The sequence below is a fragment of the Labeo rohita genome, unplaced genomic scaffold (genome assembly GCF_022985175.1).
Source record: "Labeo rohita strain BAU-BD-2019 unplaced genomic scaffold, IGBB_LRoh.1.0 scaffold_962, whole genome shotgun sequence".
NCBI lineage: Eukaryota > Metazoa > Chordata > Actinopteri > Cypriniformes > Cyprinidae > Labeo > Labeo rohita.
In genome coordinates this window covers 4,816-17,180 of record NW_026129923.1, presented here as the reverse complement: position 1 = coordinate 17,180, position 12,365 = coordinate 4,816, and the positions used below count along the sequence as shown (strand labels likewise).

Here is a 12,365-nt window from a genome sequence, read left to right as displayed (position 1 = left end):
CTCTAGCATGGTTTCTAGTAATAAACCTGGCATTGTATACAAAATATTGTTGGCTCTGTGACAAATTGCTTCTTATGTTCCTATTCTTCCATGATGATGGCCTGCACCCCAGAGCTGGAGTGAACCTCTTGTTGAACAACATCTCCAAGGCACAGTAAACCATATGGCTGGTAAGTTAACCTCAAAAATACTCTACTGTTCAAAATTCAGTAAGATATTTTTTGTTTTTCAAAATAAATGTCTAATGCTTACCAAGACTGAATTTGTTTAAAAATGCAGAAAACAGCAATATTGTAAAATATTAGTACCATTTTAACTAGGGCTGTAGCTAGTAATCGTATATTAGTAATCAAGTATTCTACGGATTATTCCATTGATTAATCGAGTAATCGGATAAGAGGTAATTTTCTTTATTAAAAAGCAATACTAAATATACAATAGAAAATAGGTCCCTTAAAATAAACGACTAATTTGTTTCCTTTTAAAAAAAAAATGAACATTTTTATTGCTGAAATTGCATACACTAATAACCATGAAAACTAAACCCATTTAATGCATGTATATGTCAAATTACATTAAAAATGTGAATTCAAATATATCAATAATATATACATATATATCAAATAAAATTCACCAGTAGGTGGCAGAAAGGCACTGTTAAGTAAGTGTGTCATTGTGATTGAACTGAATAATTTAACAAGTGATTCATTCAACAACGAAACATGGTCATGTTGCTCAAAGACGTAAAACAGTGCTGTGGCTGTGTGTGGAATGGTTATTTGTTGGCAAAATAGAGCAAAAACAGGCAATATGCTGTCTAAAATGTAAGTCTCTTAATATTAACTTCTTGTTTATTGGTGAACTGTTGCATAAAATCAGTATCTCATTTGTAATCATGCTGAGGCACTCTTCATTTGATATTCACTTTCTGTGTGTCACAGAGAGAGAATAAGACAATCAACATAGATGGCACATAGTCTTTCACAAAATATGGCTAACTTAGGGACATCGTAACTAACCACTATTAATTTACGGTCTTAAATATGTCCAGCGTTTATCGGTTTGTGCGTCAGTAATAATGGTCTGTGGGGAAACAGTGTTCCGTGTGTAATTACAGTAAATGGACTAATTTTGCCTTGATGATTTTTTTTTCTTTATCTTAATTTTAAAGAACTGTTTTCTTTGTGAATATATTGTAAAATGTAATTTACTCCTGTGATCAAAGCTGAATTCATTGCTCAATTCATTGAATTCATTCAATTCATTTCATTGAAAATCATTGCTGCTTTTCTATAAAATTACAGAGACTATGCCACTCTCTCCTTTTGTGTTCCACAAAATACAGACATAAGGGTGAAAAGAGTATTTATAAAGAATTATTACCCTTGAAAACACAAGACAGAGGTACATAGCAGATCAGTCAGTTTTCCTTGTGATATCAGGTGAGAACTAATCAGAAAAAAAAGATGATGATGTAACCCACCATTTTAATATCAGTCATAGACACAATTTTCACTCCCTAAAAGTTCTACATGTTTTTCTTTTAGATTTATAATCCTAAATAAAAGTTTAGGATTATAGTTTACATCCCTAAATTTTCAATTGTTTATGTCCCTTTGTTATATTTGCATACAGTGGATCTATTGTATGTGGTATTTTTGTAGCCAGACTGAACACCTGTGACAGTGGAATTTGTATTTGTGAGATATTAGTTCTCATTTATGGTCTTGGTCAGAATTTTTAGCACCCTTAGTAAATATGATCAAAAAAATAAATCTGTATAGTTTAAAATGTCACGAATCTGCCTTGAAGATGAGTGTCTATAGTTTTTAAATGCAAGGCAAGGATGATCTTTTATCAAAATGGATTAACAATGCAGTTTTGTTTTCACAGGCTTCATATTTACCAACGGTGCCAATAATTCTGACTACAACTGTACATACAAATGTGCAAAATTTGTTTATGACTTGCGATTTTTTTTATTCAACTGCGAGTATTTTGCCCCTCATTCACTGCAGCAACTTTAGCCTAACTGTGAGCATATAAATTTTGTAATTTGTGAATTGCAGAATAGGATTTGTGCACCTGAGAATTTCAAATGGTATTACTGTTGTTTTGTGTTTGTAAGAGAGAGAGTACAAAAAAAAGTGCAACTCCTAAAAAATATTCTCTGTTGCTTCAAATGTACTGATACGCATGTGTGACTATTCTTTATAACTACAAATTCCACTGTCACAGGTGCTCAGTTTTACTATAATAATACCTTCATAGAATATGGTAGTAGTCAGCCATCTATGCAAAAGCAGAGAGATTGGTGTGGTTTACTGTAGGTACATCTGTCCAGGCCAGCATCTGGTGTTCTGATGTCTTCTACTGGGATCCCAATAAAACCTGCAATAAAAATAGTACAGTTCAAAATCCATCATACATAACCAATATTACATGACTGCCAATTCCTTTGCCTGGAAATCCACCTACTTGCAGAATTCTGATCTAACCCTGATTTAACACACCCATCTGTAATTGTCAACTGCTCCTGAGGAGCTGAAGTTTGCAGGAAGGTAGATCTCCAAGAACAGGACTGGGCATCCTAAAATAAAAACAGGAAAGCAAACGGAGAAAGATTAGCATAGCTACTGTTTATATTATTATTTTTTATTTCATAACATATAACCGAAGTGCAAGGTTACGAGATGTTTTCTGTGGGAATATCTGTTGTAATGTAATTTATTCCTGTGATCAAAGCTGTATTTTCAGCATTACTCCAGTCTTCAGTGTCCCATGATCCTTCAGAAATCAGTCTAATATTCTGATTTTTGTGTTGATCTAATGTGCTGACTTATATTTTTGTGCGAACCTTTTCAACGGTGTAAAGTTTATTTATTTATTCTTATCAGGACTTTTTTTTAAAGAAATCAATATTTTTATTCAGCAAAAATGTATTATGTATTGATCAAAAGTGAGTGTAAAGATTTCAGTATCAAATAAAAGCTGTTCTTTTGAAATTTCTATTCATCAAAGCATCCTGATAAAAAAATAGCAGCACAACTGTTTTCAATAATCAGAAATGTTTCTTGAGCAGCAAATCAGCATATTAGAATAATTTCTGAATGACCACATGGCACTGAAGACTGGAATAATGATGCTGAAAATTCAGCTTTGATCACAGGAGTAAATTACATTTTACAATATATTCACAAAGAAAACAGTTCTTTAAAATTAAGATAAAGAAAAAAAAATCATCAAGGCAAAATTAGTCCATTTACTGTAATTACACACGGAACACTGTTTCCCCACAGACCATTATTACTGACGCACAAACCGATAAACGCTGGACATATTTAAGACCGTAAATTAATAGTGGTTAGTTATGATGTCCCTAAGTTAGCCATATTTTGTGAAAGACTATGTGCCATCTATGTTGATTGTCTTATTCTCTCTCTGTGACACACAGAAAGTGAATATCAAATGAAGAGTGCCTCAGCATGATTACAAATGAGATACTGATTTTATGCAACAGTTCACCAATAAACAAGAAGTTAATATTAAGAGACTTACATTTTAGACAGCATATTGCCTGTTTTTGCTCTATTTTGCCAACAAATAACCATTCCAAACACAGCCACAGCACTGTTTTACGTCTTTGAGCAACATGACCATGTTTCGTTGTTGAATGAATCACTTGTTAAATTATTCAGTTCAATCACAATGACACACTTACTTAACAGTGCCTTTCTGCCACCTACTGGTGAATTTTATTTGATATATATGTATATATTATTGATATATTTGAATTCACATTTTTAATGTAATTTGACATATACATGCATTAAATGGGTTTAGTTTTCATGGTTATTAGTGTATGCAATTTCAGCAATAAAAATGTTCATTTTTTTTTTAAAAGGAAACAAATTAGTCGTTTATTTTAAGGGACCTATTTTCTATTGTATATTTAGTATTGCTTTTTAATAAAGAAAATTACCTCTTATCCGATTACTCGATTAATCAATGGAATAATCCGTAGAATACTTGATTACTAATATACGATTACTAGCTACAGCCCTAGTTAAAATGGTACTAATATTTTACAATATTACTGTTTTTTTTCTGCATTTTTAAACAAATTCAGTCTTGGAAAGCATTAGACATTTATTTTGAAAAACAAAAAATATCTTACTGAATTTTGAACAGTAGAGTATTTTTGAGGTTAACTTACCAGCCATATGGTTTACTGTGCCTTGGAGATGTTGTTCAACAAGAGGTTCACTCCAGCTCTGGGGTGCAGGCCATCATCATGGAAGAATAGGAACATAAGAAGCAATTTGTCACAGAGCCAACAATATTTTGTATACAATGCCAGGTTTATTACTAGAAACCATGCTAGAGCACAGGTGAAATGTAGAAAAGAGAAAGAAGAATATATAAATATACAGAACATAATTTGCTTCTAGGTTTACTTATTAATTTAATATTGTTCATACTTCTTACTTCTGGATGTCAGAGCCCTACAATTTAAAAGGCTTTCCTAGTTCATCTGTATCCCTTACTTCTCCGTCTGTGGCGTCCATCAGGATTTTTTTTTTTTTTATTTGCTCCTGAAATTACAGAAGAGTTTTTATCAACATTTGTTTACCATGAGTGATCAAAATGCGTTTGAACTGGATTCAGTTACGTCAGTGACGTCACCGATGAACGGTACCGTGTATATGTTTCGGTTGTCTGAGCCTATTTCTAATCACCCATTGAAAAATTACTAGCAAAACTATTACAGACGAGTCAAAACGTCTTGTCTACACATACAGATGTGATTAAAATACAAAACTTTCATGAAAAGCTAAGTCTATTAGCCTACCTCCTCTGAAACCGGTTAAGATGCTAACGGACTTGTTCAAAGACACTACACCATCTCAATGAACTATATTCAGCAGAAGCCAAATACAAGCAAGAAATGTGTCAGGAACAGCTATTTGTAATATCTGTGCGATTTTAAGGACTAAACTTACCGAAAGCAGCTTGTCAGTCATTGAGTTTCCATGACAACTCCCTCCACTTCAGTGTTTGAATGAGTCAATGTTCAGCGCGCACGCATTAAAACACCTCACGCAGACGTTACAAAAATAAACACATAAAATTAGTGTCAGGAACAGCTGTATGTAATGTTTATGCGATTTTAGGGACTAAACTTACCGAAAGCAATGGAAACAGCAGCGACAGACGGAGTATCGTGCTTGTTAGTCGTTGTGTGGCCGCCCCGTTTCCATGGCAACTCCCTCCGCTCCAGTGTTTAAATGCGTCAATGTTCAGCGCACGCATTAAAACACCTCAAGCAGCCGTTACAAAAAAATACACACATAAAGTTTGTGTCGGGAACAGCTGTATGTAATGTTTATGTGATTTTAGGGACTAAACTCACCGAAAGCAGTGAAAACAGTAGCGAGAGACGCAGTTTCCTGCTTGTCAGTCGTTGTGTTGCCGCCCCGTTTCCATGGCAACTCCCTCCGCTTCAGTGTTTGAATGCGTCACGAATGTTCAGCGCGCACGCAGACGTCACAGTCACGCCGAATTTACATAAATAAACAAACTTCCAACATTAAATAAGTAAATAATTTAAATTTAAGTTGTTGTTTTATGCCACCCCTGCACGTGATAGTCGGATAAAAAAGCAGGACTTTTATCGTTTAAGAATTTTAGCTTTTATTGATTTATTTATTTATTTATTTATTTATTTATTTATTTTATTTTATTTTATAACGTTTTTTATCTTATTTCATTAGAGAGCCTGCCTGCAGTTGTAGAAGGCCGCAGCAAACATTTCGACGTGTAAGGACCGTTGAAAAGACGTCCCTCCGACACGTCCCGTCATGGTTGAAAAATAGTTCCAAAATGAAAGTTGAACCGACGTCTTTGACGTTATCTGGACGTGAACTGCACGTCTTTTCTGGACGTCCCTGGACGTCTAAATGTGTCATCTTCTGCATGTCTATACTGTGTATTAATTTAATTTAATGTGTTAATATAATTTTAGTATATATGCCTACATATAAAATAGTCACACACCCATTCTGGAGGTTTAGACAACTTAACTTACTACAAGTTCTAAAATGGTCCAAAAACGGTCCAGTCAGACCTGAACGTCTACAAAACGTTTTAACCACGTGTAAATTACAAACAATAACACATTGTTTGTGGACTTAAGCAAGAAGTAGACCGTTCTAATTTACTACAACATACTTTGTGCATATAACATTTTTTAAATGTCTTCCATTTGTTAAACGGCTACTATACAAACATTAAAATAGAAATAGTATAATGTGGGTAATTCTGAGTGTGTAGCAAATTTCTCAAAGATTTACATTAATTTTAAGTAGACATTATTCAAACAAGAACATAACCAAAGTAAAGAATAAAAGTGAACACATATGTATATTTATAATCTTTATTTATTTACTATTATTTCAAAATGTTTACTATAGCACATTTCTGTAGCACAGCTCATTTCTTATAGCCACCACCCCCAGCTTATCCTGGAGCATGTTTTAGGTGTTCCGCCACTGCTGTGTCAATTTCGGAATCTGTGGCAGTTGGACTCCACCTCTTTAGAGCATATCTGAGGGAAGAGAGTATGAATATTTTAAATAAATTGGCAACATTTGAGTTAAATAACATGCACTTATTTTGAAAATGCCTTTATGGTTATACAACTACATTTAAAATACAATGGAACAAGACTTTTCAGTTTCATGAAAGAAGCATTAGTAACAAGTAAGCAATAAGTATTATATGTTATTTTAGTCTAGAATAATCTTATGAACAGGACATTTCTATTAAAGACAGGTGGTCTTTTAAATAAATAATAGACAAGGAACATGAGGTCTTTTTTTTTTTTTTAATGTCATAAGGCCAACATTACCTTGAATTACATAGTACAAAGCTGTAGCTTTGAAAGGCTTTTTGTCATGTTGGCCACCACCCCTCATATTGAATTTGGCCATTAAGGCATTTGACATGACTCTGTGAAAGAAATGATTCAGTATTACTTCACTTCAGAAACATTTTAACATGCGGTCAATATTACAAATTAACAGTAGTGTGCATCATGGCAATGTTCAAATACTCTCACAACCATATCAATCCATCTATCATGTAACAAGTACTCTGAACTATGTCCTTTTCTATATCCAGAATTTTTGTGACAAGTAATGACTCATTCATTGCTTACACTGCTATTATACGGTGATGCCTTGTTTTCAGTCTGCCTAATTGAGTCAGTACTGACATCTTAAAACTTCAACACAAAAACAGGCATGTTTATAAGGAGATATAATAGTGTGTGACAATAAATCATGAACTTAAGTAAAATCAAAGGCTGAGTTTATTATTGTGGCAATCATATACATTGTTCCTGAAATATTATGCAGCAATACACACAAACTATGCAAGGTAAATACATACCTGTTCATGATTTGGTTAACGCAGTCCCTGACAGAAGATCCACCAACTCTGGACAGTTGCTGAACCTAAAAGTGACACCACAATCAAAATAATGTGATATGATATTATAAAAAGTACACAGTTCTCTGTGTGTCTGCTCGTATGTATGTATATACACAAATATAATACACCTATGCTTTGTTAAATTTGGAACTTACACAGATCCACTTCTTTTCATCATCTTTGATGTATTCTTCAAAGGATTTTAGGTCACTCTCTTAATCCAGTCTTTTAAAAGATGATGTAGACTTGCCAGGGTCCAGAATGGCAGATATTCGCTCAAGTTCATCTTTTAAACCAAACAGCATGAAAAAAGACCTTCCTTTGGAATCCTGAAAGAAAAATCAGCACATTAATATATACACACACCCTTCAAACAAGACTACTTAAACTCCAAAAGTGAACATGACACTTGCTGTCACATTTTGTGTTTACGCAGGGCATTAGGCTTGACTGTTTTTTTAGAACCTAAACCAGTCTTCATTGCCTGCTGATTTCGGTGAATATAGGGCTGCAAAAACTGAAGAGCAAGACTGAATTGACAGAGCAAAAACACTGGTATCAATATTGCCATTCGATTTTTAGTTAACAACTATTGAACCTCTAACAAAGGATGATAACAAACTCAGAACATTTACAGACTTTGCTTTACTGTTTTTTTTTTTACTTTATGGCCAGTGTTGTAAATGTCACATATTCACATCACATTCCTTACTTGCAGTTGACATAGGGTAAGCGCTCCGTGAGGGTCTGGTGCCACCTATTTAAAAATGTAAATAAAAAAATTAATAAAATATATAAGTGTAAAATGTACATTAAATTTTGAATATGACAACCCCATGGCTGGAAAAGACTATTAACATACATACCCTCACTTCTGTGCTCTCTCCGCAATGCAGCTGTCAAGTAGCAACACAACATTAGGAAATGCTGTTATTAGAGTTTCAGGACCATTGTGTACATTATTGAAGGCAGTTTTAACAAGAATGTCTGCCAATGTCTGTCTGTCCAATTCTACATCATCAATTACTGTAGCCATATAATCATTAACGTTGAGTAAATCCAAGGCAGCCAACCCTGATCTTCGAAAGCCACTGCCCTGCTTGTTTTCTAACGATCCATGCCTTACATACTGCTGATTAGTAATGGATCAGTTGTCAATCAGAAGCTGGAAGGGCAGGGACAGCTGGAAAACAAGCAGGGCAGTGGTTCTCGAGGACCAGGGTTGGCTATACCTGTTCTATTCTATATTCAATTGTGAGTATTAAGGCTGCTGTGCATTGACAGACATTGTAGCCCCTATATTTTTAACTGTATGAATTCTGATTCTGAGAAATGTATGTATTTATACATTAGGCTGTGTTGTCATTAAGGTGTAATGTGTATAAAATAAGATGCAACAGCAAAGTTCTCACATACACTGGGGGTCGTCTGGGACTGGGATGGCAATGATGAATTTGGGACTGGAGACAATACTATGTAGACATTACAATGAAAAGTGTAAAAAAAAAAAATAAGAATTTGAATTTAGTTTATGAATCCTCTTTATGTGAATGACATGACACAAATTACAATACCTCATTCGGTTTTGGCACATGGCCTGGAAGAGGGTTCCTGAATTTTTCTGTCTGACAGATGGCTGTTCGTTATGTGACCCTACAAGACAAATCGCACCCTAATGTAAATTAATGAATCACAAAAGACATAAATACATGTTTTAAAAATTTCACAGAAGTTAATCTTTTGAAACATCTTCTAATGTTAATCTTACATTGTGGTTAGAGATTTTAACAGAGCAAACAGACCAAAACTGGCGAATGATCATCTGAAAGTTTACTTAAGGTCTGATGTACTACTTACAATGACAACGGGGTCGTGACCTGAATTGCACCCTTGGAGTGTCAATAAAGTGTCATTAACCATGTAATCTTTTGATTAGTACTACAACATCTTAAAAGTGTTACTTGGACATTCAAAATCATAACATATTCTTCAAATTTTTATAGATACTGTAGCTGGTATTACAAGGCAACACGGAGTAAACATTTATTCTGTAATTGACAGGACTGTGTTTGTCTCGCCCTGTAACAGGGAAAAAAAAAGCTACTTTGTGGTCGTACACATTTAGATTGATAATTTTTTAAACATTAGCACTTACGCCTCAACATGTGTCCACGGGTCCACGAGTGTTGTTGATGTTAACCTCGACCTCCACTGGTGTCATGTTGTGCATCCACTGTTGGAAAAAATAAAAGTAATAGAAATAAAGGACCATTTTATCTATGGAATTTTGAAGATGTTTATAAAGAGCTTTGCAATCACTTTAAGTTATATACACATTACCACACTGTGAAAATTAAAAATTAAAAAATTAAAATACTTCTGGGGGTAGCCGTTTCATGAGATGTGGGCCTTTGCCTCGGTCTTACTTGAAGATCCAGTAGGGTTTGAGTAAATTGTCCTTCATGGTAATATTAAAAAGAACATGTTAGTTTTAGAGAATTTCACTGTCAAATTGTACTATGAATATATACAGGGACATACATCTGGGGGTAGCCATTTCATGAGATGTGGTCCTTTGCCTCTGTCTTTGAAGATCCAGTGAGGTTGGATTAAATTGTCCTTTGTGGTAATATTACATATGATGTGTTAGTTTTGGAGCATTTCACTGTCCAATTTTACTATTAAACGTTCTAACAATAACATGCTTTTGTCCTATGAATCCACATAATGGAAAGAGGACCCTATTATCCAAAATGAAAGCTCACAAACAATATCTTACATCTAAACCTTGCATACCTGCTGAATGAAGTGATAAAATTACTTGTGCCATGGAAGGGGATATTAATTCCATAACTCAGTAATGATGATATAAAAATCAATTGAGAACTGTAGCACATTCACAGTAATTTTTGGTGGCATACCTGTTCTTTCCTCCTGGAAGTGTGACAGCCCAGCTGTTGATTAAAACATTAAAGAAGTGATGCTATTTGACCGTTATAGTGATTTGCAATTTGCAAATGACTTTAGATATCACATACTTGCTACTGGTGAAGGCGTGAATGTTGATAGGTTTGTACGTGCAGGTGTGATTTGAACATCCACTGAGAACATACAGAGAAACATAGATTAAGGTTCAATGACTATTAAAAGTAAACAGCAATTTTTTTAAAGCATGATTTCTTTTTTTAATATTACACAAAGCAGTCAAAAACTTACAACTTAACATAGTGTTGAACAAGTCAGGGGTCGGGCACGTTGCATCTAAATGTGTTGGGCACACAATTTTACCTTTATCACATACAAGGACATATGACAAATTAGAATATTAACAAATTTATATAAATGTTTAACCCATATCTAAACTGTTTACTGTAAAAATTAAGCAATCAGAAACCTATTTTTTTTTTCTGTGGTACTTAAGGAATTAGATTTTTATATAAGCACCATAAAGGAGATTACAAACAAAAAAGCTATACAATCTGTGTATTTCTTCGGTACTTTTAAGTTATTGTGAATTAGGAAGTCCTTTCATTTCATTGTGTTATTTTATGCAAACATTTTGTGTATACCCTTGACACTTTAGATATGTATTTGTTGTTCAAGCATTAATTTAAAAACAAACTTTTAGCATACTAGCTAATTTTAGCCAAACTCAAACTACGTTTCAGTTGACAATGTGCGCATTATTTCTTCATTTTCCTTCGTGTCAAACAAGTACAACTCGACCACATTAATAAAATACTACAAAATGTACTTACCCACCAGTAGATTTTAGTAGAATAATTTGTAAAGCCTTACAACACACCGATGCGCTTTCCTTGTGTTTATGGAAAGAAAAACGTTAAGGCTTTCTCGCGAGATAATGTATTGTATTGCGAGATAATCTATCCCATCGCGAGATAATCTATCCTATCGCGAGATAATCTATCCCATCGCGAGATAATCTATCCTATCGCGAGATAATCTATCCCACCGCGAGATTTGTTGCAACATCTTGGCAGCACAGTTTTGGTAATCTTCACCCAGACTTCAAATGTTGACCAGAGATATCTGTTTTATATGTATATGCATAAACTTAAAATAATAAAATCGTATTGAAATTTATGGAAAACGGGTAGAATTATAACTAAAATTCAGTGGCTTTGCAATCACTTAACCATATGGCACATATTAATTAAACAAGATAGAAATACCAAATTACGTTTATTTCATTACGATTTCCTGTTTTTATTTACTAATTTACTTATTTCTTTATTTATTTTGAATGGGTAATGCTTGACTAGACGTGGTCGTCTTAAAACTACTTGGGGCACTTAAATAAAGTATTACAGTAATAATCAAGGTGTAAGCACAATTGCTTTTGCATATTTCATACTGATTTCATACAGGGTCATGATGGACTATAAATGCACGTGTAAAGGACGTCACCTTGTGGACGTCCTCTCACAACTGGTTCACAACAGTGTATGTATTGCACTACACGGAGCTAAAACTTAAAGTAATAATTATATATGCAACCCCAGAGAACTTTATGCATGTACAAACGTATCTGAATGCATTTTTAGGCAGAGTTCTGTGTTACATATTTTTACGGATTTATGCCGTCCTACCGCGACTATTTTTGGCCAGGGACACGACGTTGCCGTCGGACCAATGTTAGCTGGGACACAAAAGTCGCCTAATGATTATGAATTAAAATTTGACATTTTAAATATTTATTATTGTGAGTTAGGCCTATTATGAGCTTGGGACTTATGTCAAGTTGTTTCATTATCAGGAAAAAAATGCAAGCGATCACGCGGGCGCCTCCCTGTCATGTAGTGATTCCACACTCCGCACAAACATATCGATATGGGCCAGTAATAGAACAC

The 12,365-nt window shown here is 34.2% G+C and overlaps 3 long non-coding RNA genes across 6 annotated transcripts; all 3 read right to left on the bottom strand.

Moving 5' to 3' along the window:
- Positions 1-2,002: 2,002 nt before the first annotated feature.
- LOC127162547 (uncharacterized) lies at positions 2,003-4,255 on the bottom strand. Its single transcript, XR_007827379.1, has 3 exons — positions 4,217-4,255; positions 2,479-2,581; positions 2,003-2,391 (listed from the first exon to the last, which is right to left on the bottom strand). It is a non-coding gene; the product is annotated as an uncharacterized LOC127162547 (long non-coding RNA).
- A 2,167-nt stretch (positions 4,256-6,422) lies between these two features.
- LOC127162546 (uncharacterized) lies at positions 6,423-8,912 on the bottom strand. Of its 3 annotated transcripts, none has more exons than XR_007827378.1 (6): positions 8,361-8,912; positions 8,207-8,251; positions 7,650-8,024; positions 7,453-7,517; positions 6,911-7,011; positions 6,423-6,607 (listed from the first exon to the last, which is right to left on the bottom strand). It is a non-coding gene; the product is annotated as an uncharacterized LOC127162546 (long non-coding RNA). The 3 variants fall into 3 exon arrangements; XR_007827377.1 differs by having other exon boundaries at positions 7,650-7,823; XR_007827376.1 differs by having other exon boundaries at positions 7,650-8,251.
- Positions 8,911-12,162, bottom strand: LOC127162545 (uncharacterized). 2 transcript variants are annotated; one of them, XR_007827374.1, is made up of 9 exons: positions 11,253-12,162; positions 10,711-10,782; positions 10,533-10,595; positions 10,416-10,448; positions 10,036-10,113; positions 9,872-9,952; positions 9,650-9,727; positions 9,069-9,147; positions 8,911-8,966 (listed from the first exon to the last, which is right to left on the bottom strand). It is a non-coding gene; the product is annotated as an uncharacterized LOC127162545 (long non-coding RNA). The 2 variants fall into 2 exon arrangements; XR_007827375.1 differs by having other exon boundaries at positions 11,257-12,162.
- Positions 12,163-12,365: the final 203 nt, after the last annotated feature.